The sequence below is a fragment of the Leucopleurus acutus genome, assembly GCF_964270905.1.
Source record: "Leucopleurus acutus genome assembly, chromosome: 11".
Taxonomy (NCBI): Eukaryota; Metazoa; Chordata; class Mammalia; order Artiodactyla; family Delphinidae; genus Leucopleurus; species Leucopleurus acutus.
Window position 1 is genome coordinate 97,474,644 of NC_139152.1, and position 27,476 is coordinate 97,502,119.

General features: G+C 51.3%; 1 protein-coding gene across 1 annotated transcript in view; it reads right to left on the reverse strand.

Moving 5' to 3' along the window:
• Positions 1-20,630, reverse strand: part of CYB5R3 (cytochrome b5 reductase 3) — a 47,611-nt gene extending 26,981 nt beyond the window's left edge. The window contains exon 1 of the mRNA XM_082850929.1: positions 20,304-20,630. The gene's annotated coding sequence lies outside the window, so the exon portion shown is untranslated. The remainder of the gene's footprint in view (positions 1-20,303) is intronic.
• Positions 20,631-27,476: the final 6,846 nt, after the last annotated feature.

Here is a 27,476-nt window from a genome sequence, read left to right on the forward strand (position 1 = left end):
ATCTGGAAGCTTCCCTAGAAAGTATCCCGCCTGCCAGGCTTGGCCTCGCATGAAGGAGTTGTGGTCCAGTTTCTTTGGGAGGGGCAGGGTGGAGTTCTCCCCAGACTCCGGGAGCTGCTCATCTCCCATATAACTGTAGGGTGGCCCCAGGGGCAGAGTGTTGGTGGGTGAGGGAGAGCGGGGAGAAGAACCAGAGGTGACATTGGTTAGGTGGCCCATTCCTGCTCTTGGAACTCAGACCAAGTGGGGAGGGTTCAGCTGCCATTCACTGTGTGAGCACAGGCCAAGGCCTTCCCCTCTCTGGGAAAGGGTCAGGGAACAAGGTCTTTAAGACCCCTTCTACTTCTGATATTTTATTCTGGGTGGGTGTTCCTTCAGACTTTTTATTTGGAAAAATGTCCAATGTACAGAGAAGTTGCAAGCATAGTACAATGAACCACCGGATTCACCAGCTGTTATCCTTTGACCCCTTTCCCCCTCCTCCCTATCTACCTGTTTACTTTGGCTGCACCGTGGAGAGTTAGTTGCAGATATGTAGCCCTTCACCTCTACACACTTCACCACACGTCTCCCAAGAACAAGGCCATTCTCCTACATACCACTGTGCAAGTATCAAATTCAGGGAATTTAACATTGAAACAACACAGTTGTCTAATCCCCAGTCCACATTCCCCTTGTCCCGGTTGTCCCATAATGTCCTCTCTAGCCATTATTTTTTGCGGTCCAGGCTCTAATCCCAGGTCAGGCATGGCCTTTACTTGGCCAGGGGTCTTTAGTCTCCTTTAGCCTGGAGACAGATGGGATCAAAGGGCAGGTGATGGGTCACCTGCCTGTTGGCGCCTGCCTGGTCTCCCTATTGTAAAGGTAACTTTTACTTTGATACCCTGTGAATGTCCTAATTCCCAACAAACTTTCATCCAATGCTTTTAGTTGATGATCATGTCTGAATCAATTATCATTGAGGTAGTTTAACTAACTGGTTTACGAGGTACTTTGGGAAAAAACAAGCCAAAAAGGACCTTTGTCTTAATTATTCCTCAAGGCCCTTTGGTGAGCCAGAGAACAGAAACTCTCACAAGCCTGTTTGCCTTCTGCAAAGGCAAACATCCGGTCAGCTGAGAACCCCCTACTCTACTGAGGTGTTTGATCCTTGGGAGAGGTTGGGAAACGGGACAGAGAAACCATGAGTTTCATTTTATAGAGAAGGAAACTAGGCCCAGAGAGAGAAGTGGGCAGCAGTGGAATAATTCCTCCCAAGGAGTCTCTGGGCTCCCGCCCCTTCCAGGTACCAGGGCAGAGGTTTGGAAAGGAGGCTTTCAGGCTGACTGCGGGGCAGAGTTTTCAGGGTCCAGGTTGGGGCTGTCCGACCCTTGCCAGTCCCCCTGGTCCCTATTACCTATGTAGGACCTAGGTTGCCAGATTTAGCAAATAAAAATTCAGGATGCCCAATTAGATTTGAATTTCAGATAAACAATGAATCAGTTTTTTGGTACAAGTATGTCCAAGATATTGCACTTAAATGTAGCTATACTAAAAAATTAAAAGGGGACTTCCCTGGAGGTCCAGTGGTTAAGACTCTGTGCTTCCAATGCAGGGGGCGCAGGTTTGATCCCTGGTGCGGGAGCTAAGATCCCACATGCCTCATGGCGCAGCTGAAAAAAAAAAAAAAAAATTAAGCTAAAAAAACCCTCATGATGTTGTCCAGGGTGTTTGGACTGACATTAGGGTTGCCAGGTAAAATATAGAACACCCAGTTCAATTTTAATTTCAGGGAAACAATGAATAATGTTTTCTCCCTGCTGTGGGGAATTAAAAAATGCATGGCACGTGTTATCAGATATAGGAAATAAGGCAGGTAAAGTCAGTGGGGCCTTGAATGCTGGGATGAGCTGTCCTTCTGAGAGTAGCTGACAGCATTGAAAGAAGGGACTTAAGTTTGGAGGCCCTTTGCCAGACAGTTCTAGAAAGGGACCAGTCGGGGGAGACTGCAGTGGCTGGTGACATGCCATGAGGCTCAGGCCAGGGGTCAGGGGATGAAAAGAGCATTCAGGAGGCAGGACTGATGGGGCCTGAGGCCCACCAGCTGGTGTGAGTGGGCGGGAGGCTTCTGGCCTGGCATGGGAGGGGGCAGGGAAAGCCGGAGGAGCAATGGAGTCCAGTGTCTAGAGTTCAGCAGGGGCTGGGGCCGAGGGGGAGAGAGTGGCCCTGAGTCAGGGAAGGAGGGACTCAGAGGTAGGGCAGTGTGATGGGCGGTGGAGCAACCTCCTAGGAGGCGTTTCTGCCATAGGAGGAGCTGGCTGGACCTCTGGGCCCCGGGAGGGGAGGGCTGGGTCTCCCCACTCCTGGAGGTGGACGGAGGTGAGGGGCCCAACCAGCCAGGCCACCTGCCCACCCCCTGTCATAGCTGAGTGTCAGGAGAGGCCAGTGAAATGATTCATTGCAAGCTAAGGTATTAACCCCCTCGGGCATTTACAATTTGAAGAGAGAGCTTGTTTAAAAAAAAAAAAAGCAGCAGCAGCAGCAGCAGGGACTGGAATAGCTTGTTAGCCGGTGACTGAGGCATTACTGGTAGAATCAGGCACCTGCTCAGGCTGTGAACGGGCTTCAGCAGGGAGGGGGTGCTGGGACCGGAGGTTGGCTCCACTGTCACCAAGCCTGTCCTGCAGAGGCCTTTCTGGAAGCCACAGTCTGCTCTGGTGCAATCTCTGTGCCAGCAGAACTGGGAGGTTGATGAAACAGGAATGGGTGCCGCGCGTGCGCTGTGGCAACCGCATCAGAGTTCTCCAGAAGTATTCACAGCACAGTCCCAGCCTGCAGGATCCAAAACCCATGGAGCCAGTGGAGTCTGGCCTGCACCCCTGGACCAGCCGAGCCTGAGAGTGAGTCATCGCTTACCCAGGGCATCCTGTCTCCATCTCATAGCGGAGAGGCCGTGGCTCAGAAAGGGAAGGGCCTGGCCCAAGGTCACACAGCTGGTGAGGGTTGCGGCTGGAGTTTGAACCCAGTTCTCCTTGCTTCTGAAACTCAGCTCTCCCCACGGCCACTTGCCCCCAGAATCAGGCATCTGTTTTCCTTTTCCTTGTTGGCTTGAGCCACCTTACAGAGAATGTCAGGGACTGACTCGGGGGTGAGGGTTCTGTGTTACTGCCCCCATATCTTGCCTTCTCCAGACCAGAGATTTTCAAATCTTGGCTCTTGCTGTGTGACCTTGGGCAAATTACTCCCCTTTCTGGGTCTCAGTTTTCTCGGCTGTAAAATGGAGGATCATCTAGAACCTAGTAGAATCCAATAGAGCAAAGGTTGCAAACTGTTGGCCAAAGGTCAGCATCCAGCCCTCGGAAGAGTCTGTTCTGGGTTTTGGCTTCATTTGAACCAGTTGCCAAGTATTTCTGGCTTCTCGTGACAAATCTGAGACTCTTGCTGTACCAGCTCCCAAAGGCAGGCCCTGCAGGTGCTGGGTTTGCAGCCTCTGGTGGAGCTGATTCTACGACCTTCCCAAGGTGCCCCCATAGAGTGTAATTTTCACACTCTTTGCTCCCTGGGAAGCAGGAGATGGGTTCTAGGTGTGGCTCCGCCCCCAACCAGCTGTCTGACCTTGGGCCAGCCATCATTCCTCTCCAGGTCACATCTATAAACAGGGGCGACACACCCATCTCAGAAGGCTGTGGTGAGGATGTATCGAGATGCCAGGTGTAAAACTGCTTTACAAAGCTGGATGTGTGGAGAGGTGGATATTAGGCCTAGCAGCACCATTACCTGAGTGTCTGTGGTATGCTGAGGGCTAGGCCGGGGAATCACAAATGAATGCGGCTCAGTCCCCAGAGACACGCAGAAGCACCAAGCTGAAAACAGTGGGTCCAGGCCACTCACTTGTGAGTGAAGACAACGGAGACCTCATCAAGGTGACATTTGAGTTGCTACCACCCGATTCATTCATTCACTCCTCATATCTTTACTGAGCCCCTACTTTGTTCCAGGCACTATTCTAGATGCTGGGGGTATAGCAGTGAGAAAGACAGACAAAAATGCCTTTGAGGGCTTCCCTGGTGGCGCAGTGGTTGAGAGTCTGCCTGCCGATGCAGGGGACACGGGTTCGTGCCCCGGTCCGGGAAGATCCCACATGCCGTGGAGCGGCTGGGCCCGTGAGCCGTGGCCGCTGAGCCTGTGCGTCCGGAGCCTGTGCTCCGGGAGAGGCCACAGCAGTGAGAGGCCCGCGTACCGCAAAAAAAAAAAAATAATAATAAAGCCTTTGAAAAGCTGACATTCTAGTGGGGATGGGGTGTGGAGAATAAACAAGAAACGAGTTTTTAAAAACAGACATGTAACTTCGCTGAGAAAAGGAAAGACAGAGCAGGGTCAGAGGGTACAGGTAGTAGTGGGAGTTGCTGTTTTATGTAAGGGCCAGGGAGGCCTTCCTGAGGTGATGCTAGCAGAGACCTAAAGAAAGTCAGTGAGCAAGCCCTGTGGATAACTGGGGAAAGAGGGTTCCAGGAAGTAAGAGCAGCAAGTGCAAAGACTCTGAAGCAGGAGTATGCTTGGCTTCTTTTTTTAAAAAATTAATTAATTAATTAATTATTTTTCTGGCTGCATTGAGTCTTCACTGCTGCGCATGGGCTTTCTCTAGCTGCGGCGAGCAGGGGCTACTCTTCGTTGTGGTGCGCAGGCTTCTCACTGCAGTGGCTTCTCTTGTTGCGGAGCACAGGCTCTAGGCGCGTGGGCTCAGTAGTTGTGGTGCTCGGGCTTAGTTGCTCCGTGGCATGTGGGATCTTCCCGGACCAGGGCTCAAACCCGTGTCCCCCGCACTGGCAGGCGGATTCTTGACCACTGCACCACCAGGGAAGCCCACTTGGCTTCTTTAAGAAGCAGCAATGATGTCAGTGTGTTCCATTACTGTGAGGCTAGCTTTGACCACTTGGCCAAGCCATGTCTGCCAGGCTTCTCCCTGTAAAGGTCTCTATTTAATAAGTCATCCATGGGATGATCCTTTGAGACTGTGATTATATGATTTGACTTAATCGTCACAGCAACCCTAAAGCAGTTTTAAAACATATCTGTAAATTCTTTGATATCCCATCCATTGGGAGATGGGGGTCTGTGTCCCCTCCCCTTGAATCTGGGTTCTGTAACTTCTTGACCAATAGAAGCTCTGTGACGCTGCCATTTTGGTGGGAGCCAGACCATAAGAAATTGGTGGCTTCCACTTCCTGTCTTTTGGGATGCTAGCTCTTGAAACCCAGCCACCATGCTATGAGGAAGCCCAAGCAGCCCACAGAGAGGCCCACGTGGAGAGGAGCCAAGGTCTCTGACCCTCAACTTGGCTGAGCTCCCCAGCCAACAGCCGACACCAATTTGCTGGCCATGTGAGTATACCACCTTGGAAGCGGGTCCTCCAGCCCCCAGTTAAGCACCCCAGCTGACCCCCTGTGGAGAGATGACCCACCCCCCACAAGCCCTGCTCAAATTTCACATCCGTAGGCAAATTTAAAGACTATTGTTTTGTTTTATACCACTAAGTTTTAGAGCGGTTGGTTACACGATAATAGTTGACTGGAGCAAACCTCATGAAGAAAACCTCCCCATTTTACAGACGAGAAACTGAGGCAGAGAGGGTTGAAACGTCTACCCAAGTTCTCACAGCCAGTTAGTGGGGGAACCAGCATTTGAAATCAGCTTCTTCATGTTATATTTTGGTGAACAGAGGTTTTTTTATCTTAGCAAAGTCCAATTTACCCATATTTTCTTTACGATTAATATGTCTTGTGCAGATATACTATTTTGAAACTTTTTTTTTTCACATATGACTACGTAACGTCTTTTGATGTTAAACACATAATGGTGTTTGACAGTTGCCCGATGTTCTGTTACATGGGATGCTATCATTTATTTGACCAAGCTCCATTGATAGGTATTTAGTTCTTTCCTAACTTTTCACTGCATTGAACAACACTGTGGGGAACACCTTGCACATATATCCCTGCATTGTTCCAATTATTTCATAAAAATAAGTGCTCAGACATGGAATTGCTTGGGCAAAGAGTGAGCAAAGTTTTAAAGCTTCCTAGTAATATAGCCACACTGCCAGTGGGTACATTATGTAAGTGGGTGTGGGTTTTCTGAGGCTGTCATAACAGATTACAACAAACTTACTGGCTTCAATAAACAGAAATTTATTCTCTCACAGTTCAGGAGCTCAGAAGTCTGAAATCAAGGTTGGTTCTCTCTGGAGGCCCTGAGGGAGAAACCTTTCTGTGGCAGCATAACTCCAATCTCTGCCTCTGTTTTTTTTTTTTTTTTTTTTTTTGCAGTATGCGGGCCTCTCAATGTTGTGGGCTCTCCTGTTGTGGAGCACAGGCTCCAGACGCGCAGGCTCAGCGGCCATGGCTCACGGGCCCAGCCGCTCCGCGGCATGTGGGATCTTCCCGGACCGGGGCACAAACCCATGTCCCCTGCATCGGCAGGCGGACTCTCAACCACTGCACCACCAGGGAAGCCCTCTGCCTCTGTTTTCATGTGGCCTTCTTCTCTCTGTGTCTGTGTCCTCTCCTCTTCTTCTTTTTATTTATTTATTTATTATTTATTTATTTATTTAGCTGTGTCGGGTCTTAGTTGTGGCACTTGGGATCTTCGTTGGGGTGTATGGGCTTCTCTAGTTGCGGCGCGTGGGCTTCTCTCTCTAGCTGTGGCGCACAGGCTCTCTAGTCGTGGCACGTGGGCTCCAGAGTGTGTGGGCTCAGTAGTTGCGGGGTGTGTGCTTAGTTGCCCCGTGGCATGTGGGATCTTATTTCCCTGACCAGGGATGGAACCCATGTCCCCTGCATTGGAAGGCGGATTCTTAACCACTGGACCACAAGGGAAGTCCCTCTCCTCTTCTTTTAAAGACACCAGTCACTGGATTTAGGGCCCCCTAAATCCAGGATGATTTATTCTTGAAATCTTTATATAATTGCATCTGTGAAGACCTTTTTCCCAATAAGGTCACAGTCTGAGGTTCCATGTGGAACCCACTACAACCCACTACAAACCTGGTCTTTCTTTGTCCCTTGGTTAGAAAGGTTGTTGGGGGCAGAAAGGATATCCCCAGGGCTTCCCTGGTGGCACAGTGGTTAAGAATCCGCCTGCCAATGCAGGGGACACAGGTTCGAGCCCTGGTCCAGGAAGATCCCACATGTCGCGGAGCAACTAATGCCGTGCGCCACAAATACTGAGCCTGCGCTCTAGAGCCCATGAGTCACAACTACTGAGCCCGCGTGTCACAACTACTGAGCCCGCACCACTAGAGCCCGTGCTCAACAACAAGAGAAGCCACAGCAACAAGAAGCCCGCGCACCGCAACGAAGAGTAGCCCCTGCTCGCTGCAACTAGAGAAAGTCTGTGCAGCAATGAAGACCCAATGTAGCCAAAAATATAAATAAATAAATAAATAAATAAATTTAAAAAAAGAAAGGAAAAAAGGAAAGGATATCCCCAACTTGAGCTCAAGCTAGGGCTCAGACAGATCTGTGCAGATCTGGGCAGGTCTGGATGGAACTCCCTGATGGTGATGGGGCAAGCCTGGCTCATAGCTGTTTGTGTGAGGGGCTGAGCAGCCCCCTGGGAGGGCAGCTATCCTTGGGAGCAGGGAGCTGGGCACCTCGTATGACAGTACCTGCACCTCCTGAGCACCTCCCAGCACTGTCCAGGCACTTCCTCGGGTGCCATGTGAGGTGAGCTGGACCCCAAAACAAAGTTAACCACCGAGGGAAGGGGCAATTCTGAGTCTCTCTCATGGTGTCCATCACTGGCATTGGTCTCTAAGCCATCCCTGGGGCTGGGCTGCCTGCCATCTTGCCACTACCCATGTGAAAACAAGAGCCCGAGCAGGCCAGTGAAAGAAGGGCTGCCCACTGCAGCCTGATCATTAAGGAGAGTCAGTGTGCTTCAGCAAGAAGGAAGCAAACCATACCCAGGTATTCTGATGGACAGACAGAACGACTATGGGTACCACATGGGAGGGGTCAAGGGCCCGAGAAGGCGTAGGACCCAGAGCGCTCCTGGTTGAAGAGCTGGTGTTATTGAGGGCTTCCTGTAGTAACTCATTCAATCCCCCAATATGCTGAGGAAACTGAAGCACCGAGCTATTCAGTAACATGCCAAAGGCGACACACTAGTGAGTGCTGGAACGGACTCAAAGCCAAGGCTGGCTTGCTCCAGGGTCCATGTTCTTAACGTGATCGCAACTGCCTGGGACGGAAACCCGATTCAAACCACCTGCGCAGGAAGGAGTTTACTGAAGGCGCCTGCCAGGTCTCCCTGCCCCACTTCTTTGCCTCTTTTTGCCAACAGTAGGTGTCTTCCCAGGGAGTGGACCTCCGGCCCCACAGCTGGGTCTGAGTAGAGAAATCCTAGAGAAGGACCTTGATTGGTCTGTTTTGCCACGTGCCCATCTTTGGACCAATGAGTGATGCCAAAGGGCTGGCACTCTCCAATTGGCCCAGTTTGGGTCAGGTGCCTACCCCTTAGCCAATCACTCTGGTGAGGGAGGCGGAGTCAAGTGGGGAGTTGGTAACTCCCCTTGGGATGGAAGGGGTGGTGCAAGGTGGGTGCAGGGAGGGTTCCCCGGATAAAGGGCAAGCAGGCCCGTGACCACGGTGGGGTGGTGCTGGTGGAAGTGAGCTGTGAGCTGGGTGGCACCCAATGGGAGTCACCACTGGATCCTAGAGCTAGAAAAGGCTCCATCCCTGACTTGGCTTGGGCAAGGGGAGGATCGGAAGGTGCTCTGAGAACCTCAAAACACTGTGTGATTTTGTCCAAGGAGGAAGGGAGCCAGCCCCACACGAGCTGCCCTGTGCGTGTGGCAGCGGCCAGGGGCTTTTCCTGCTTGGAGAGATCGGATCAGAGGTGTTGATCTGGGCTCTGCTTTCTCTTGTTTTCCCCTGTATTTTCCTCCTTCCCTTTCCCTGTGCTCGCTGCCCCAGGGGAAGGGTGAGGCAGAGCAGAAAGCCAGCAGCCTGCCTGGGGCAGGGGGAGGACTCCCAGCATGGACAGAGCTCCCTGAGGACATACGGAGGAGGAAAGTTTCCCAGCCCTGACTGGACGGGTGGACCCAGGGCGGGAGCAAGTGGGGAGCAGCTAAGGGAGAGTGTAGATCCTGGAGCCAAGGCGTCTGCCCCCAGCGCTACTGCTGTCTAATAGGATGGCTTGTGTGAGTTAGAGGAAGATGCCCCCACCTCTGCCCCATGCTGGGATCCAGGGCTCGGTGAGTGACCACACTGCGTGTCAAGCTGGGTTTCCACTCCCACCTCTGCTGGGTTCTTGCACAACAGGACAAGATGGTTCTAACTGCACCTGCTTCCTGGTTGGGCTACACTGCCAGAGAGCAGGGGCCTTCCTGGTGTATCTGGGCCACTGGGACCCAGGCAGTCTCCCCAGAGAAGCCTCTTGAACCCCACAGGGATGAAGAGGAAACAGGGAGCTGCTCAGTTTCAGCCATCCTATGCTGATTTGTGAAGATGGGTGACCAGCAGAAACCTGTGAGGGCCGGTGACCAAGGACCAGCCCCACCCAGTCCCTCCTCTGAAACTCCTGCTCTGAAACTCCCCTCCCTCCTCCTCTGAAACTCCCCTCCCTCCCTCCCTCCCTTCTTTCCTTCCTTCTTTCCTTCCTTCCTTCCTTCCTTCCTTCCTTCCTTCCTCTCTTCTTTCAGATTGTTCAACCTTTGCCTATTGGGAGCTCTTTCAGTTGGCCTGTGTCCCCTTAAGGTAGTGTATGTGTGTATGTGTGTGTGTTTGAGCCCTTCCTTAGTTTCTGGCCCTGCAAGGTGCTCCAGGCTCATTTTGTATAATCCCTGCCCTAGTTCTAGAACCAGGCATTTCTCCAAGGAGACTGGGTTCCTTTTATTGGAGAACGGCATTGGAAACCAAGGTCTGGCTGCATAATGTTCCACCGTGTGGATCTATACTTATCCATCCATCTAGTTATGGGTGTTTAGGCTCTTTCCACTTTTTGGCTATTACGAATAATGCTGCTATGAACAGCACTTGTGTACAAAGTTTTGTGTGGGCCCATGTCTTCATGTCTCCTGGTGATAGACCTAGAAGTGGAGGTCATACGACTCTATGTTTACGTGGCTGAGGAACCGCCAGTTTTCCAAAGTGGCTGCGCTATTTTACAGAACCACCAGCAGTGCGTGAGCTTGCAGCTTCTCCACGTTCAAACCAGTGCTTGTCATCGTCTGTCTTTTTGATTGTAGCCATGCTAGTGGGTGAGAAACGGTATTGACTCGTATTTCCCTAATAGCTAATGGTGTCAAGAGCATCTTTTCGCTTGTTTGGCCATTTGTGTATCTTCTTCAGAGAAATGTCCATTCAGACCCTATGCCCACTGTTAATTGGGTTGTCTTGATTACTGCTTTTTGGGGCCCCTTCCATCTGGGCCTGAGGAGATAGCCTCTCTGGCTTCTTCCAGTCCCGACCTTGATTTTAAAGAAATGAATGGGGCCCAGTGGGCCTTGGTAGGGGGCCGCCTCATCAATTCCCAGAGGTTTTGGCGACCAGGTGTGTGATGAGAATGTGGCAGCCGCGAGGATGAGGGGCCCTAACTCCGTGAAGCAGGGAGGGGGCTGGAGGGCACGCTTTGTCCCTATAGAACTGTAGGAGTTGGGGACCACTGGGGCATCTGTTCTTGAACAGCTGACACAAAACAGAGGCAGAACTTGCTCCCTTCTCTGGCACCCCATCCCTCCATGCCCATAGGAGCCCTACTGGGCTCCTCCCCAGGCCACCCGCACCTGAATGAGATCCAGGACGTTTGTCCCCAACCTGGTTTGTGCCTGTTGAGTCTTTGCTATTGTAACCCCTGAAGTAATTCAGTGTTATGTAAGCTGCTGAAACTTGAGGGCAAACAGAAAAATTGTGGAGGTTTCTGTGAAAATAAACTTGAATCCCATGGAAAAGTTTGATATAGGTAAGTTGCTCGACAGTATTCTGCGGAATGGGGAAATTCCCCGGCGATCCAGTGGTTAGGACTCTGCGCTGCCACTGCAGGCTGCACAGGTTCCATCCCTGGTCGGGGAACTAAAATCCCATGTGCTGCGCAGCGCAGCCCAAAAAACAACAGAAAAAGAAATCTGCAAATTAGGTGAGTGAAGTGACTGTTTAACATTGAGAAGAAATCATCAAAATCTAGACAGGCTCTGTACCTGGATGGCTTCTCGAGCCTCTGAAGGTTTGACCTCTACCTGGGAGCCAAGCCTAGAGGCCCCAGATGCTGCCTGCTGGGGGTGGGTTAGGCCAAAAGCATGATCCTGTCTCCAGGCAGCAGCCCCAGCCTCTAGAAAGGTCTGGGGTCCTCATCGACAGATTCCAAGGGGATGTCCACTTAACACCAGTTAAAGCAAACTGTTTAAGGCACGTGTGTGCTGGGACTTCCCTGGTGATCCAGTGGGTAAGACTCTGCGTTCCCCATGCAGGGGGCCTGGGTTCAATCCCTGGTCGGGGAACTAGATCCCACACGTGTGCTGCACTAAGAGTCTGCATGCCGCAACTAAGAAGTCCACGTGCCACAACTCAGTCCACATGCTTCAACAAAGAAGTCCACATGCCTAGAACTAAAAGATCCTGCATGCCACAACTAAAGATCCTGCATGCTGCAACTGAGACCCGGCGCAGCCAAAATAAATAGATAGATAGATAAATAAATAAATATTAAGGCACAAGTGTACGTCTAAGTCCATGGGCTTCTTCACTAACTGACCATCCATGTCCCAGCTGGGGAGAACGAGACCGCTTGACTATATGACAGCACCCTGTGTGGGGAGATGGATGAGAGAGACCCAGTGTCAGGGAGAGGAGGGAAGCACAGTGAAGGCCAGGTTTCAGTTTCAGCTTGCCTGCCACCTCCCTGGTCCCACACTGCAGCCCTGTGTGGGATACGGGCAGAGATTTCCCAGAGGCCGTGACTGGGGCCCACAGCAGCGTGGGAGCTGCCCGTGGCTGATTGGTGGACTGGCGGTGCAGGGCTCTTTCATGCTTCTGGCTCTGGCCCCAATAAAGAGCATCATGGGAACAAACAGGCAAAAAGAGCTGAGTCCAGAGAGAGCCCTGGGGTGGGTCCCTGAGGAGTCGGCCTCCAGGATTCAGTCTCAGTGCAGCTGGTTGGGCACAGGAAAGAACACAGGTCTGGTGTCCAACAGACCCGGGTTCAAGGCCCAGCCCCTCCATCCACTGGCTGCGTGACTTGTGCACGTGGCTAGGCGGGAGTCTGTTTCCCCATTTGCAGCGTGGAGATGATAACACACACATCCTCTGTGTGACATACACCCCTTCTGTGGGTCTGTGCTCTCTCCTCCACAAGGGGGCGCTTCTCAGGAACACGAGGGCCAGTGGCGAGTGCTTTGGAGACAGAACTGCTGCTCAGGCCCCTGACACTCCAGGGCTTTGCCATCCCAGCCCCCAAACCCAGCTGCCAGCCAAGGTGTGGGCTCCTGGCCCTGTGAGAAGGGGTCCAGGCTCTGAGACACCAGGCGTGGGTATGGGAGTGGGGGGAGGCAGATTCCCACTCAGTCAAGAGGCTTTCACTGTCATGGTCACTTCCCCGCTCGGGGCCTCAGTTTCCTCATCTGCGCAAAGGGATGACACCACCTACCAGGTGTCTGGGACGCTCAGAAGAGCACATGCTCCATTTCCCAAACTCCAGCCATTCCAGGGCCTGCGAGAGGTTTGTTCCACTGAGCCCCACCTCTTTTGTTAAGTCTTTAAATGGATTCACTTTTTTCCTTAAAAAAGAAACTATGTCAGGGACTTCCCTGGTGGCGCAATGGTTAAGAATCCGCCTGCCAATGCAGTGGACACAGGTTCGAGCCCTGGTCCGGGAGGATCCCACATGCCCTGGAGCAACTAAGCCCCTGCACCACAACTACTGAACCTGTGCTCTAGAGTCCACGTGCCACAACTTCTGAGCCCGCACACCTAGAGCCCATGCTCTGCAACAAGAGAAGCCACCGCAATGGGAAAGAAGCCCGTGCACTGCAACGAAGAGTAGCCCCCGCTCGCCCCAACTAGAGAAAGCCCGTGTGCAGCAATGAAGACCCAACATAAAAAAAAAAAAAAGAAAGAAAGAAACTATGTCATCACAAGCAGAGAACAAGTATCACTTGCCAGAAATAGAAAGTAACCATAAAGATAAGCCCAGTGGAAATACTGTGACTACATTTTAACTGCCTGCTGTGGTTGGCCAGAGGCCTGAGCAGGGCCTGCTCTCCTCTGGATATAAAGTGTGCTCAGCCCAAGTCACAGAGGTGGACAGGTGTCCTCACACTGAACCAAGCTTTCTCCTCTACCCAGACAGAAGGCTGGAAAGAGACTTGGAAAGGTAGGAGGTTTCTCTCCATGGAAGTCCACGTTAGTTCATGCCACATCCATGTAGCACTAAATGACCTAAGGACCCCCTGGCCCCAGCGGGACGTGCCCACACTCAGGGGAGCTGGGCAGGTCACCCCACAGGTGTGTCCTTCTGTGTAAACTAGGACCTGGCCGCTCTGGGTTCTTGGTCAGTTTCTTAGGGTCCGGTTAACAGAAGGTCAAGTCCCACAGTCCATTCCTGCTGGGAAGGCCAGGGGCAGAGGACCCCACGGCAGCACCCCTGAGGTCCTGTCCTGCAGAGCCCCTGTCCTGTCTGGACACACCTCTCTACCCACAAGGGGATCCTGTGCTGTTGGTGCACTCAGCACATTGCATGGAGGCCCCTGTGGGCCTGCCTTCAGGAGCGGCAGGCATGTGGGCTCAGGCCCGGAAACAGGTGGTGACGGAGAGGTAGATGGGGGTGGGCATCAAGGGAGGGAAGGCCAGACTTCTCCCGTGAGCCTGTGAGCAGCCCCGTGAGGTCACAGCCACCTGTCTGGGCCCTCGGCTTTAGGGCGAAGATGGAGAAGGAAAAGGAGGAGTTCTGGTGATGGAAGAGGTGAGGGAGCAGGGCCCAGGGCCTGGCTGGCCAGCTGAGAGGCCAGAGGTGTAGGGCCAGACTGCCCTTGTCCTGATCTAGGCCGGCTGTGTGATCTTGGTCAGCACAGGCCCGGCCTCTCACACTCAGGGCTCTGGAGGGTGAGCAAAAGATGCCACCTGGTGGTCTGCCCGGGCCCCTGGGCAGGTGCTGGGGAGGAGCAGGTGAGCGGCTGCAGGAGGGAACAGTGCGGCGCAGAGGGGAGGCGTCCTAGGCCAGTCGGCGCGCAGATCTCTCTGCAGAGCTCCCGCTGCAGCCTTGTTATCCAGCGCCCCCAGGTGGACAATATGAGAATGACTGAAAACCCTGAAGAGACAGGAAACTGGCATTGCCCTCACTTCCCACGCAGAGCAGCGCCAGGCAACCCCATCTGAATCTGGCCTCCACCTCTTACCTGCTCCGGGGCCTCAGGTAGGCCACTGGAATTCTCAGTTTTGTCATTTGTAAAGAGGGGTTCAATCCCAGGAGGCCCTCAGCTAATTGGCAGTCCCTTCCTGCCCCTCACACCGTTTGTTTTCACTGGTGTGGCCAAGTGGTGACAGGATGACGGAGCCCCGCGGTGACCTTGCAGGTCTCAGAAAGTCTACAGAAGGCTGGAATACTAACATCCCTGCCACCACCCCCCTGAACAACCCTGGGTAAGTTGCTTTCCCTCCCTGCGCCTCAATCTCCTCCTCTGTAAAATGGGGTAAATGACATGGTACGTAAAACACTCAACACTGAGAAGACCTCGTCATCTTCCAGGTGGGACTATTCTGAGGATTTAATTGCAATAAGTTAATTTAAATCAAATGCGACAATGCATGCAAAATATATATATTTTTAAAATATATATATTCCTAGGGCAGAGTCACCATAATAAATGCTCGTCCTGCTGGGGCTCTGAGACACCTCCAGGCTCAGCTGTTCCAGGTGGGGGTGGGCAGGCAGCGCCTGGCGGTGGCACCCAGAGCAGAAAGCAAAGTGGGCCAGCTCCTCCCATGCCGCCTACCTCATGTCCCAGCCCGGACCCCCAAGGGGCCTCCTCATGGGTCTCTGTGCCTCAGTCAGCACACAGAGGCTGGGGCCCTGCCCAGATCACACAGCAAAGCCGGGGCAGAGACCTGGGATGACCAGGGTAGACTTGATATAAAGCCTGAGGTTCTTCGTCTGAGCCCACATGCCCACCGGAACCTGCTCTCTCTGCCCCCTTTAGATCCTGCCTCTGCCTGGAGGGCAGCGGCCTTCTCCTCCCTCTTTATCAAACCCGGTGGAAAGGAGGGAAACGTCTTCTTCTCTTACCCTCCTACTTGTGACCTGGGGCCTGCTCGATACCTCTCCACTCACCAAGGCTAGTCTCCTGTGTTAAGCTGTGTTCACAGGTGACACACGGGTGGCTGCTGAGCTGGGCCAGCTTCTCCTGCAGGAGAGCAGGGCCGTGGGCGCCGCGGAAGCTGTGGACTGTGCCAGCAAAGGGTGGGTAAGGCCTGGCAGGCGACCAGGGGTGCGGGTGTCCCAGGAGCTGCAAGGTCACAGGCATTCAGAGCAGGCAGCATTGGGCTCAAAGAAAGAGACCCTAGCTCTGCCACCTGCCCCTTGTGTGACCCTGGGCAGGTGACCTGACCTCTGTCAGCCTCGTTTGCTGAATTGTAGAGAATCCTATCTTTCACCAAATATATTATGGGAGAAACACCAAATAAGCATCTCATAGATGCTAAGGTGGTATTTGATAAAGTCCAACATCCATTCTTAATTTTAGAAAAAGACTTTATTGATATAGGAACAGATTTTATGCCTTAACATGATAAAAATATGTAAACATATGACACTAAAAACCAGTATTATATTCACTGGTGAAGCAGTAGATGCATTTCCATTAACTTCTGGAATAAGGCAAGGACGTCCTGTCACCACTACCATTTAATGCTGTTCTGGGGGAGCTAACCCAGGCAATTAGGACACACAAATAAAATAGATTAAGTGTTGGAAATGCAGATGCCAAATTTCACTGTGTTTAGATTATTACCTGGAAAAGCTAAGAGAATCAATTAGAAAAACTATTAGAAACTTTAAGGAGATTAGAAAAAATTAATACTTAAAAATCAAGTGAAACTACTCTGTGTGAGATTATAATGGTGGACACATGTCATTACACATTTGTCCAAACCCATGCAATGTACACCGAACCCTAATGGACTTTGGGTGACAATGATGTGTCAGTGTAGCTTCATCAATTGTAACATATGTACCACTCTGGCGGGGAACATTGATATGGGACAGGCTGTGCACGTGTGGCACAGGGGGTATATGGGAAATCTCTGTACCTTTCCACTCAGTTTTGCTGTGAACCTAAAACTGCTCCAAAATATAGTCTATTAAAACAATCAATTGTCAAAAAGAACTTTAAAAAATGGAAAAAAAATCAATTGTCTATTTATAAATATATAGTAATTGATTAGAATGTCTCTGAAGAAAGGACCTCATTCATCATGGCATTTAAGAAAACATCCTTTAGCAAGGATCGTGTACGTTCTATGTGAAGAAAGGGGTATAAAGACTTAAATTAAAAGACAGGCTTTAGGGACTTCCCTGGTGGCGTAGTGGTTAAGAATCCGCCTGCCAATACAGGGGACATGGGTTCGAGCCCTGGTCCGGCAAGACCCCCCATGCCGCAGAGCAACTAAGCCCATGCGCCACAACTACTGAGCCCACACGCCTAGAGCCCGTGAGCCACAACTACTGAAGCCCGCACGCCTAGAGCCCGTGCTCTGCAACAAGAGAAGCCACTGCAATGAGAAGCCCACGCACCGCAATGAAAAGTAGCCCCCGCTTGCCGCAACTAGAGAAAGCCCGCGTGCAGCAACGAAGACCCAACACAGCCTAAATAAATAACCCAGCGTCATTAAGATGTCCATTTTTTCTAAATTACTTATTCATTTAATAAAATTCGACAGGATATTTAAAATTAATCAAACGATTCATCTAGAAGAGTAAATGTGTGAGAATAGCTGTAGGAAAATTCTGAAAAGGAAGAGTAATGACGAAGGACTGACTCCATTAGCTATTAAAAGAGATAATGCTTGTTATTATAATTATCTAAGGTAATTGAACATATATTATATTCCAGGCCCTGTTCCAAGGGCTTTATAAAGATCACACCATTTGATCTTCATTACAACACTTGCAGGAGTAGGGATTAGGGTTTTAGGGCCATGGCTCACGGGCCCAGCCGCTCTGCGGCATGTGGGATCTTCCCGACCGGGGCACGAACCCGTGTCCCCTGCATCGACAGGCGGACTCCCAACCACTGCGCCACCAAGGAAGCCCAACAATGGGCTTTTTAAAGTAGAACTCAAGAGAATGAAAAGACAAGTCACAGACTGTGAGAAAATACTTGAAAAACACATATCTGATAAAGAACTTGTATCCAAAATACACAAAGAACTCTTCTAACTCAGCAATAAGAAAACCCAGTTTAAAACAGGCAGAAGATCCAAACAGACACCTCACCAAAGAAGATACACAGATGGCTCATAAGCACAGGAAAAGATGGCCAATATCATATACATTCAGCAATTGTAAATTAAAACAACAGTGAGATACCACTACAGACCTGTTAAAATCCAAACGGCTAAAACCCAAAAAACTGAAAAACAAACAAACAACAAACAAAACTCCACATACCGACGTGGAGGTGGGACAACAGGAACTCTCATTCACTGCTGGGGGAAATGCAAAACAGCCACTTTGGAAGACAGTTTGATGGTTTCTCACAAAGCTAAGCACGGCCTTACCATAGGATCCAGCAATCACACTCCTAGGTATTTACCCAACTGACTTGAAAACTTATGTCCACACAAAAACCTGCACGTGGGTGTTTATAGCAGTTTTCGTCATAATTGCTCAAACCTGAAAGCAACAGTGATGTCCTTTCCTAGGTGAATGGATAGTGGAGTATACATCCATACAACAGAATATTATTCAGTGCTAAAAAGAAATGAGCTATCAAGCCATAAAAAGACACGGAGTAGCTTTAAATGCTATTGATTAGTTAAAGAGGCCAGTCTGGAAAGGCTATATACTATATGATTCCAACTATATGACATTCTGGAAAAGGCAAAACTATAGAGACAGTAAAAAGATCAACACCTGGGTTCTGGGGGAGTGGGGAGAAGGATGGATAGGTGGAGCACAGTGGATTTTCAGAGCAGTGAAATCATTCTGTGTGATACTGTAATGGTGGATCTGTGACGTTATACATTTGTCAAAGCTCATAGCACCACGCAACACCAAGCATGGACTCTAGTGTAAATGGTGGACTTTTGTAAATAATAGTGTATGAACATTAGGTCATCAATTTGAACAAATCTAATGCTCTGATGGTGACATAACCATCAGAGATCTAAGTGTTGGGAAAAAATCCCTTCCAGGTAAAAGGGTTCAGAACATCCCACCTCAGAATATGCTGCTTTGGAATACTGATTACTTTGAGCTGAAGGTACTTGAGAAACAGAAGATGCAGGAGGGACTCTCTGCCCTCCCCTTTCTACCTAAAAGCAGGTCATACATTTCCCAAGAGAAAGGTGCCCTCCCTGCACCAGGAAGAGAACATTCTTATCACCAGAGACTGGGGGGGGCGATGCTGAAGGGGATCTGTACAAACTGCTAAAATTACCCCAATTGGGACTTCCCTGGTGGTCCAGCGGTTAAGACTCCTCGCTCCCAATGCAGGGGGCCCGGGGTTCAATCCCTGGTCAGGGAACTAGATCCCACAGGTGGTAACAAAGACCTGGTGCAGCTAAATAGATAATTAATTAATTAATTAATTAAATACCCCTGATTTTCTATTAGTTTTCCCCACGTATTTCCTTTTTTTTTTTTTTTTTTTTTTTTTTTTTTTTGCGGTACGTGGGCCTCTCACTGCTGTGGCCTCTCCCGTCGCGGAGCACAGGCTCCAGACGCGCAGGCTCAGCAGCCATGGCTCACGGGCCCAGCCGCTCCGCGGCATGTGGGATCCTCCCGGACCGGGGCACGAACCCATGTCCCCTGCATCGGCAGGCGGACTCTCAACCACTGCGCCACCAGGGAAGCCCCCCCACGTATTTCCTTGTCACTGTCCTACAGCTTACTGCCCGGGCCCCAGCCCCTTCATCCTGTCACATCCCCACAAAGTGTCTTCTTTATGTAAAAAAGTATATAAGCTTTGGGGCCCAATGGCTTCTTTGGGTCTTCATTTTTCTTCTGGAAACTCCCATGTTGTACACCTGAAGATACTAAATAAGTTTATATGCTTTTCTCCTGGTAATCTGTCTTATGTCAGTTAATTCTCAGCCACAGAACCTAAGAGGGTAGCAGGAAGTTTTCCTGCCCTACACAGGGAAACAGAAGCGGAAGCAGGCGGTGAGAGGAGGCCCCCACCCCACGGAAAGTCCTATTGCTATCCTTATACGAGAATAATTGGTTCTGTGCAATGCAGGGTAGACATCAATGGAACCCTTTGGAGTCCACAAATAGACCTAAGTATAAAGGTGGCACCTCAAATTGAGGAGGGGGAATGATGAATAGTCAATAAGGAGGCTGGGGGAGACTGCTGAGAGCCCTCCGCCCGCCTGTCCCATGACCTAAAATTCCACCACCACAGCTCCTCACTCTGGGTTAAGGTGCAGTCACGCTAGTCATTGTCAACACCACTCTCACAACAGGCCTAGCTTATCCCGTACTCTGTTCCGGGGTGGGGTGGGGGGGTCCGGCACGTGAGTGGGTCATGAGTGAGTGGGGAGTTGAAGGGCCTGGTCTGGAAGGTGGGCACCACCCGGGGATTCTGGGAAGCTGGGGGATACCGCCCCAGCCCTGCAACTAACCTGAGCAGCATGAGGGATGGGGGGGGGCGGCAAAGCCTGGGGAGCACCATCTGGTGATGACCCCCCGCGAGGTGAGGTGGGCAGAAGGGTGGACCACACTTACAGAAAGGGCGGTGTGTCTACGTGTGTGCGCGCGAGTGTCGTGTGTGCACAAGTGAGCGCATGTGTGGGGTAGGCCGTGCGTCAAGCGTGTGCACCCGGAGCGTGCGTGTGTGCGCACAGTGTGCGCGTGTCACCCAGAGGAGGGGGAGTCCGGGGCGGGAGTCCGGGGCGAAAGGCCGGGTCGGTGCTGATTCGGATCTGCCCTCCCGCCCGCTCCTTCTCGTCGCGCGGGTATTCATAGAGGAGGCGCACCCTCTGACTCACAGACCTATCGATACAGTCGGTTCTCCCAGACCAGGAGGACCCTGGGGAGAGGTGGGGGGAGGCTCTCAGAGGCGCCGGGGGTCGAGGATCAGACGCGGGGGCGCGTCGAGCCAGGGAACGTACCTGCTGGGAGGCTCCGGCCCCCAGGGGGCGCCCTCGGGCCAGGAAAAGGCTCCCTGCGCCCGCGCCAGGTCCTGCTGTCCCTTCAGCCACGTAGCCGGCCCTGGGAGGCGGGTGTGCGAGTCCGCGGGCGCTTATCCACCACGCCCTGCGTCTCCGCTGCTCCAGATATTCCAGTTCATTCGGCGTCTGTCCATCGGAGCCCTGCGGACCCCTCGGTGGGGAGGAGAGGACGCTGTACCCGAGGGCTGTGGGGCTCCGGGGAAACTGGAGGGAGGAGCAGAAATTCTGGCCAGGGGCGGGGTTCACGGCCAGGGAGGCTGCCTGGGGAGGCCTGGGAGGACGAGGAGCTTAATGCTTGGAGGAAGTGTTTCAGGCAGAGGGCACAGCTGGAACAAGCGCCCGGAGGTGGGAGAGCTGGGGATGCTAGGAGCGCCGAAAACCCAGGGTGGGAGAGGCCGGCCGGGGCTCTGGTGAGGGGTCGGGGGTCCGCCTGCCGAGACCTGCGTCCCCACCCCCGTGACTGTGGTCGAGGGCGCCCGCAGACTCCCCGGGGGGCGGCGGGTGCCCCCTGGAGCCTCCGGGCCCTCCGTCTGGGTCCGCCGCGCAGCCTCAAGGCGGCAGCACCGAGCCTCCAGCGCTCACGATAATCCTCTGTGTCTCCAGCTCCTTCCCTCGCCTTCGTTTCTCCGGTTTATTCCCCCGCTGCACTCAGCATTTCTAACCCTGTCCCTCCAGTTCTCCTGCGCCCCAGGGGCTCCAGAGGTTGTTGGATGAAGCGCTTGAATGGAGGCCGAGTTGGCGTCCGCGGGGCGGGCCGTGTGGAGGGCTCAACGCTAGGCGTCCTCACCTGGCGGGTTCAATGAGGTCGCGCAGGTCTGGGCTGAGGACAGAGCCTAGCAAAAGAACATGCTTAATCCACGTGAGCGCTTCTTAACAGCAGTCTCCCCCAAACCTCTCATAAGTGCCAGTCAACGCCCCCTCCAACTTCCACACTCTGGAACTTTCTTCCATCCCTTTCCACTACCCTCCCTTCAAAACAAATTACTTCCTTTCACTAAAAATCGAGAAACACACCCAGCCCCTCCCTTTCTTTAAGAACTCTTAATTGTCTCCCCTCAGGGTAATTTCTGCTTCGTGAGGAAGTTCCGGCTACATACCACCTTAAACCCAAAGGAAGCAATAATGGTGCAATTCAGGCAGAGCGCCAGGGCCCTCTGATCCAGCCAGCTGAGGGTGAGGAACTGCGGGTCTCCAAGTCCAGCCCCCCTGTCTCCATCCACCTGGGCAGGCACAGGTGCTGAGCCCAGTGGGAGAGGGGGAGGGGGGTTCCTGAGCCAACATTTTCCAGGGGACTTCCTGCAGCACCTGAGCAGGTGAGACCTGAACGGGTGAGGCCCCGGGCTGATTTGGCTGGAAGATACAAGCTACTGCAGGACCTACACCATCTCAGGCCACCTGTCCTCTTGGCCATTGATGACGAGGGCTACCTGTGCCCTCTGTGAAATCCTGCTGTGTTAGTGCAGAATTCCAAAGAGGGGGATATTACTGAGGACAGAGGGGGAGCCTGGGCCAGAGCATTTAGGCCTGCCTTTGACACTGACTTTGACCTTGAACTTGTTACTTATCTCCCTGAGCCTCAGTTTCCTCATCTGTAAAATAAGAATAATTGTACCCATTCTGTCTCTGCAACCTTTTTAATGCCTCTGAGCTTCAATTTTCTCACCTATAAAACGGGGTTAATTATAGCCTTTCCTGTCTATCTTACAGTTTTACGATGAATTCCATTCATCTATTCATCAGATGATGATGATAACGAAAGGAGAGTGCTTGCTATATGCCTGACACCGTGCAATACACCTTAAATCATCCATTCCTTCCGACCACTCTGGGAGGTAGGTGTCTGTATTACCACCATTCCACAGATGAGGAAACTGAGGCCACCTACGCAGCATCACACAGCTGCATGTGATTCAGGCCCAGGCAGTCTGGCCCTAGGCAGGGACTGGTGCATGGTAGTCCACGATATAGTTGAATGAGTGACACTGCAAAACTGCCCTGTGAAGAAAGGGTCTGGCCCAAGTCCGAGTGGGGTCTGGGGGTGTCCACGCCCCACCCCCTGCTCATTGACACAGATGAGCTTTGCAGGTTTGTGCGCTGTAACATGCAAAGGATGGGATCTGCCACGTAGTCTGTTTTCATTCCTATCTGAGATCGGGGACTCTGGTGGGCCCCCTGGGTAGTCACAGGGCAGGGTCTTTGGGAGACAGCTTGGGACTCCCTGGTGTCGTTGAAAGAGCATGAGTTTTATTCCCAGAGAGACAGGAGTTCAAATCTTGATGACCTCTCTGAGCCTCAATAACCTCATCCCTAAAATGGGAATGTTTATGACAACTTAGTAAGGTGGGTGTGACTTAAACAAGAAAACGTGGGTGAGAAAACCTGCATAGTGAACTGGACCTGTGGCAGCCTCACCTGCCCACTTCCTGCATGCCCACTGGCTCCCTGGAGGAACCTCAGAGCGACCAGCCCCTGAGCCCTCTGCGTCCCCTATTTGACATCACTGACCGTTTCCTCTGGGAAACAATATTATGGCAGTTGAAGCAGAAAAAATTAACTTTGCCTGGGAAAAACTACCTTCTGGTACCTTTTGGTCATCTTGGCTCCCCAGGCGCCCTGCTTATTGCGCCGGTCACTTGCTCTGCTTAAATAAACTGTTCACAGAAGCAGACTATTTGCAGGTGAAGAACTTGCTGAAACTGACACAGGACCTGTGGCAGGACAGAGGCATCAGAATGCATTCGTTCAAATAATAAGGCAGATAAGCAGCACGCCAGGCTCTGTCCTCGGCTCAAAGACAGCCAAGATGTTTTTGAAAATGTTCGTCCTGACAACCTCATTCCTAAAGAAATGAAATACATAATAGTTAGAAGAGGATACCGGGCATTTTCAACATTCTGCCTGGTAGTCACTTTAACCAGACCTACATGGTCACTGGACACTTTTTCTATCTTTCACATCACCGCAGCCACCGGTTTTGCTAAGCATTGTGGTATAAAGACTAAAATTTAGGCACCGTATTATGTACAGCCTTGACTTCTGGTGAAATTGGGAGAACCTCAAATGGCCTGACAGCAAGTCCCCTGCACAGGAACTCTGCTCCTGTGGATAAGGTCCCCTAGCTAAACAACCCACCTTGTCCCATGGACCTGGTACAATTCCTGCTTATCCCTGTGAAGCGGGTTTCAGCCCCCTGGCAGCCCGAGGAATTATACAAACAAACCCCATCACATCCGCCCATGGGAACCAGAGGCACCTCACCCTCTTGATACTACAGAGCCTGGCTTCCCCGCCCCTGGTTGTTCACACTGTTCCTGAGGGCAAGTTAGGTGTGGGTCTGCATGGTGTGCAGTGTCCTCTTTCCCTGGGCTGTGAGTATATATGATGCATAAACAGATTGCTGTCTCATCTGTCCAGTGTTGGGTGTTGTGTTTTCAGCCATTCCCACCACCTTCAGGTGGGGGATCCCTCTCTCACCAAAGAGGTGAATAGGAGGGGATTAAAACAAGCGTCTGCTTTTATCCAACTTCAGCTACATAACTGGGGTCCTATTTTCTTCGGCATCCAATAGCACTCTCCTCACTGTTCTTTAAGCTTTCACAGTTTCCTCTAGGCCCTTGCTGCCATCTGGTTCCCAAACTAATGCCACACGTTTAAAGTTTTAATTTAATTAAATTAATTAATTTATTTATGAATTATTTTTGGCTGCATTGGGTCTTCATTGCTGCACGCGGGCTTTCTCTAGTTGTGGCGAGCAAGGGCTACTCTTCGTTGAGGTGCGCGGGCTTCTCATTGCAGTGGCTTCTCTTGTTGTGGAGCATGGGCTCTAGGTGCACAGGCTTCAGTAGTTGTGGCATTCAGGCTCAGTAGTTGTGGCTCTCGGGCTCTAGAGCACAGGCTCAGTAGTTGTGGCGCATGGGCTTAGTTGCTCCAGGGCATGTGGGATCTTCCCGTACCAGGGATCGAACCTATGTCCCCTGCGTTGGCAGGCAGATTCTTAACTACTACGCCACCAGGGAAGTCCCTAAAGTTTTTATTTCAATAGCATCCTACTTCTACATATCAAATTGCCTTCTGGTCATCTATCACTGCATAAAAAAACACCCCCCCCCCAAATTTAGTAGCTTAAAACAACAGTCATTTCTTTGCTCACAGTTTGCAATTGCATAGGCTCGGCAGGATCATCTCTCAGCTCCACATGGCATCAGCTGGGCTAGCTGGCTACCTGGAAGATCCACTTCCCAGATGGCTCACTCACAAGGCTGGGATCTCAGTGGAGACTGTGGGTGAGCTGGGAGCCTAGTTGCCTTCCATGTGGGCCTATCCATGCAGCTGCTTGGGCTTCCTCACAGCATGGCATCTGGGTTCCAAGAGGGAGGAAGTGAAAGCTGCCTGCTTCCTTAAAGGTCAGGCCCAGAGTGGCCGTCACTTCCACTGGGTCCTAGTCCCAACCCAGACTCAAGGGGTTACAGGTAAGCTCCACATCTTGATGGAGGAGGGGCATATGTGTACAGAGAGGGTAGGGGTTGTTTGGAGTCATCTTTGGAGACTAGCTACCACAACTGGCATTTATCAAGCTTTTCCTATGTCCCCAGTATGGTGCTGGGTACTCCCACATGCAATCTCACAACAGTCAAGTAAGGCAGGAACAATGATTATCCCCATTTTACAGATGTGTAAACTGAGTCACAAACAGGTAGGTAATTTGCCCAAAGCCATTTGGCTTGTAGGAAGAGGGCCCAGAATCAAACCTGAGCAGTCTGCCTCCAGAGCCCACCCTCTGAACTAGCAGCAAAATCCACTAGTCATTACAGTTTTTCTTGAGATGCAATTTTGACATTAACAACAAAGTGGAACTGTGCCCAAGATGCTAGCGAGTTCCAAATAAAACAAAATGTGGCATTCATTATGTTTCAGCACAACTCATTCTGGAAATTTGTGCCATAGAATGACTTGCATTTTCCCCTAGGAGCCCTCTGGGGCAGACATGGCCAGTCCCTCCCCAATACCCATTTCTCTATCTTATGTAGCAATAGACATTTTAGCTGGGCACCTGGCTTCCCAAATAACAACTGCTTTTTTTTTTTTTTTTCCCCAGCTCCCCTTCAGAACAGAAGTGATGGGAGTGATCTCTGGGTCAGGTCTGCTGGCTGACTATGGGTGCAATGGCCGGAGCTGGAGCGACTGCTTTGGACCATGAGATGAAAGCTGAGTGTGGAGGGACAGACGGGGCAGCAGAAGCCTGAGGTGTTTGAATGACTTTGGGGAGCAGCTAAATCCTTGAGCCCTGACCGCCCCCCCCCCCCCCACCTCTGGCCTCTTACCTAAGAGAGAACTAAAATTCTACCTTCTTTAAGTCATTGTTAATTTCAGTGTTTGTTTCCGCATCTCAGATTGTACAGTAATTTATAGACAATCCAAATGGAAGGGAAAGTGCTTATCCAGGGATGTAACAGCTGGGCCGGTAGGTCTACAGTTCCTCCCAGTCCTGAAATTCTGTGGCTTTGTGATGGGAAAGGGTTGGGCTGGGCTGAGGGCTTCCAGCAGTTTCTTGGCTCTGCGTTGGATGCTCATCTCTTTTTCTTCTTCGTGTGAATATTCTCCCTCAATCTCAGTTCTGAACTTCTGTAATCAAACTGGGGGTGGGACTGCATTTAAAACCCAAATGGAAAGTAAGAAGCTGATTGCAGATGAATTTTCCTTTCAGTCTTTCTGGGAAGTTGGGACAGTTTATGATCATTTTGCAATGGCCAGAAATCCATTTTGTGAAATGCTGCTTTTTGTTTGTTTTTTTCTCTACCAAATCATTGCAGAGTCATCGGGGGTTTTATGAACTCTGATTTTAAAAAAAAAAAAAGCTTTTTTATCCAGCGTGGTTAGGATGTGGAGTTTCCTGGTGACGAAATATTCAGGTGTATTTGGCTTGTCTGAGGTTCTTGGGCATGTAGAGACTTTCCTGGGACAGAGAACAGAATGGGAGAGACAGGGAACAGAATGGGGAGGCCCAGGGCTTACGGGAGATGACATCAGAAGTGAGAGGGGAGGTGGGGTTACCAGGGCATGGAGCCTGGAGCCCTAGCCATGGCGAGGCTCAGGCAGTGGCAGAAATGGAGAGGGTGACAGGGCAGCATCGGCTGAGGACAGAGGTCTGAGGGCAGGGAAGCCAGGTAGCTGTTTCCAGGGGCACAGTCCCCATGCTGGCCTCTTTCTGATGGGGTGCTCCTATCCAGGCGGGCTCACCTGGCATGGCTTGTCAGGAGTCAGACTGGCCAAACATGGAGGAAGTGGAAATTGGTTAAAGACCAATGTAAAAATGGCATTGACTACAAATGAATTATCCTGACTTAGAAGGTACTTCCAGATCTTGCAAAGTGGGGTCAATATATGCCCTTCCTCAAAGGGTGAGTGTGAGGATTAAATGCGTTAACATGTATAAAGTGCTTATGAGGGTGCCTGGCTGAGAATAAGGCCTGGAAAATGAATCATCACCATCGTCAACATCATCACTCCTCCTCCATTTAAATAGAAAATTATTCACTGGAGTCAGCTGTGTTCTTTCAAACCAAGAAAGGTTTTGTTATAAGAGAGTTCCATGCTGCTATTAAAACAGTGGATTGCTAAAGGCAAATAAGGAGGTGCTTCGATTTCCCTGAAATTTGAGGAAATTTAGGTTCAGGACTTCTATCTTCTTTTTTTTTTTTTTTTTTTTTTGCGGTATGCGGGCCTCTCACTGTTGTGGCCTCTCCCGTTGTGGAGCACAGGCTCCGGACGCGCAGGCTCAGCGGCCATGGCTCATGGGCCCAGCCGTTCCGCGGCATGTAGGATATTCCCGGACCGGGGCACGAACCTGTGTCCCCTGCATTGGCAGGCGGACTCTCAACCGCTGCGCCACCAGGGAAGCCCGGGATTTCTATCTTTCAAGCACAAACTTGACACACATCTTTTGCATGGCTTTCAAGTTCAGCCACTGACTTCGCCATAGTGCTTCCTGACCTTGCCTCACATTTCCCATCTCCTTTTTATTATGATTTACAAAAATTAATTGTGGGGACTACCCTGCTGTCCAGTGGTTAAGAATCTGTGCTTCCATTGCAGGGGGCGCGGGTTCCATCCCTG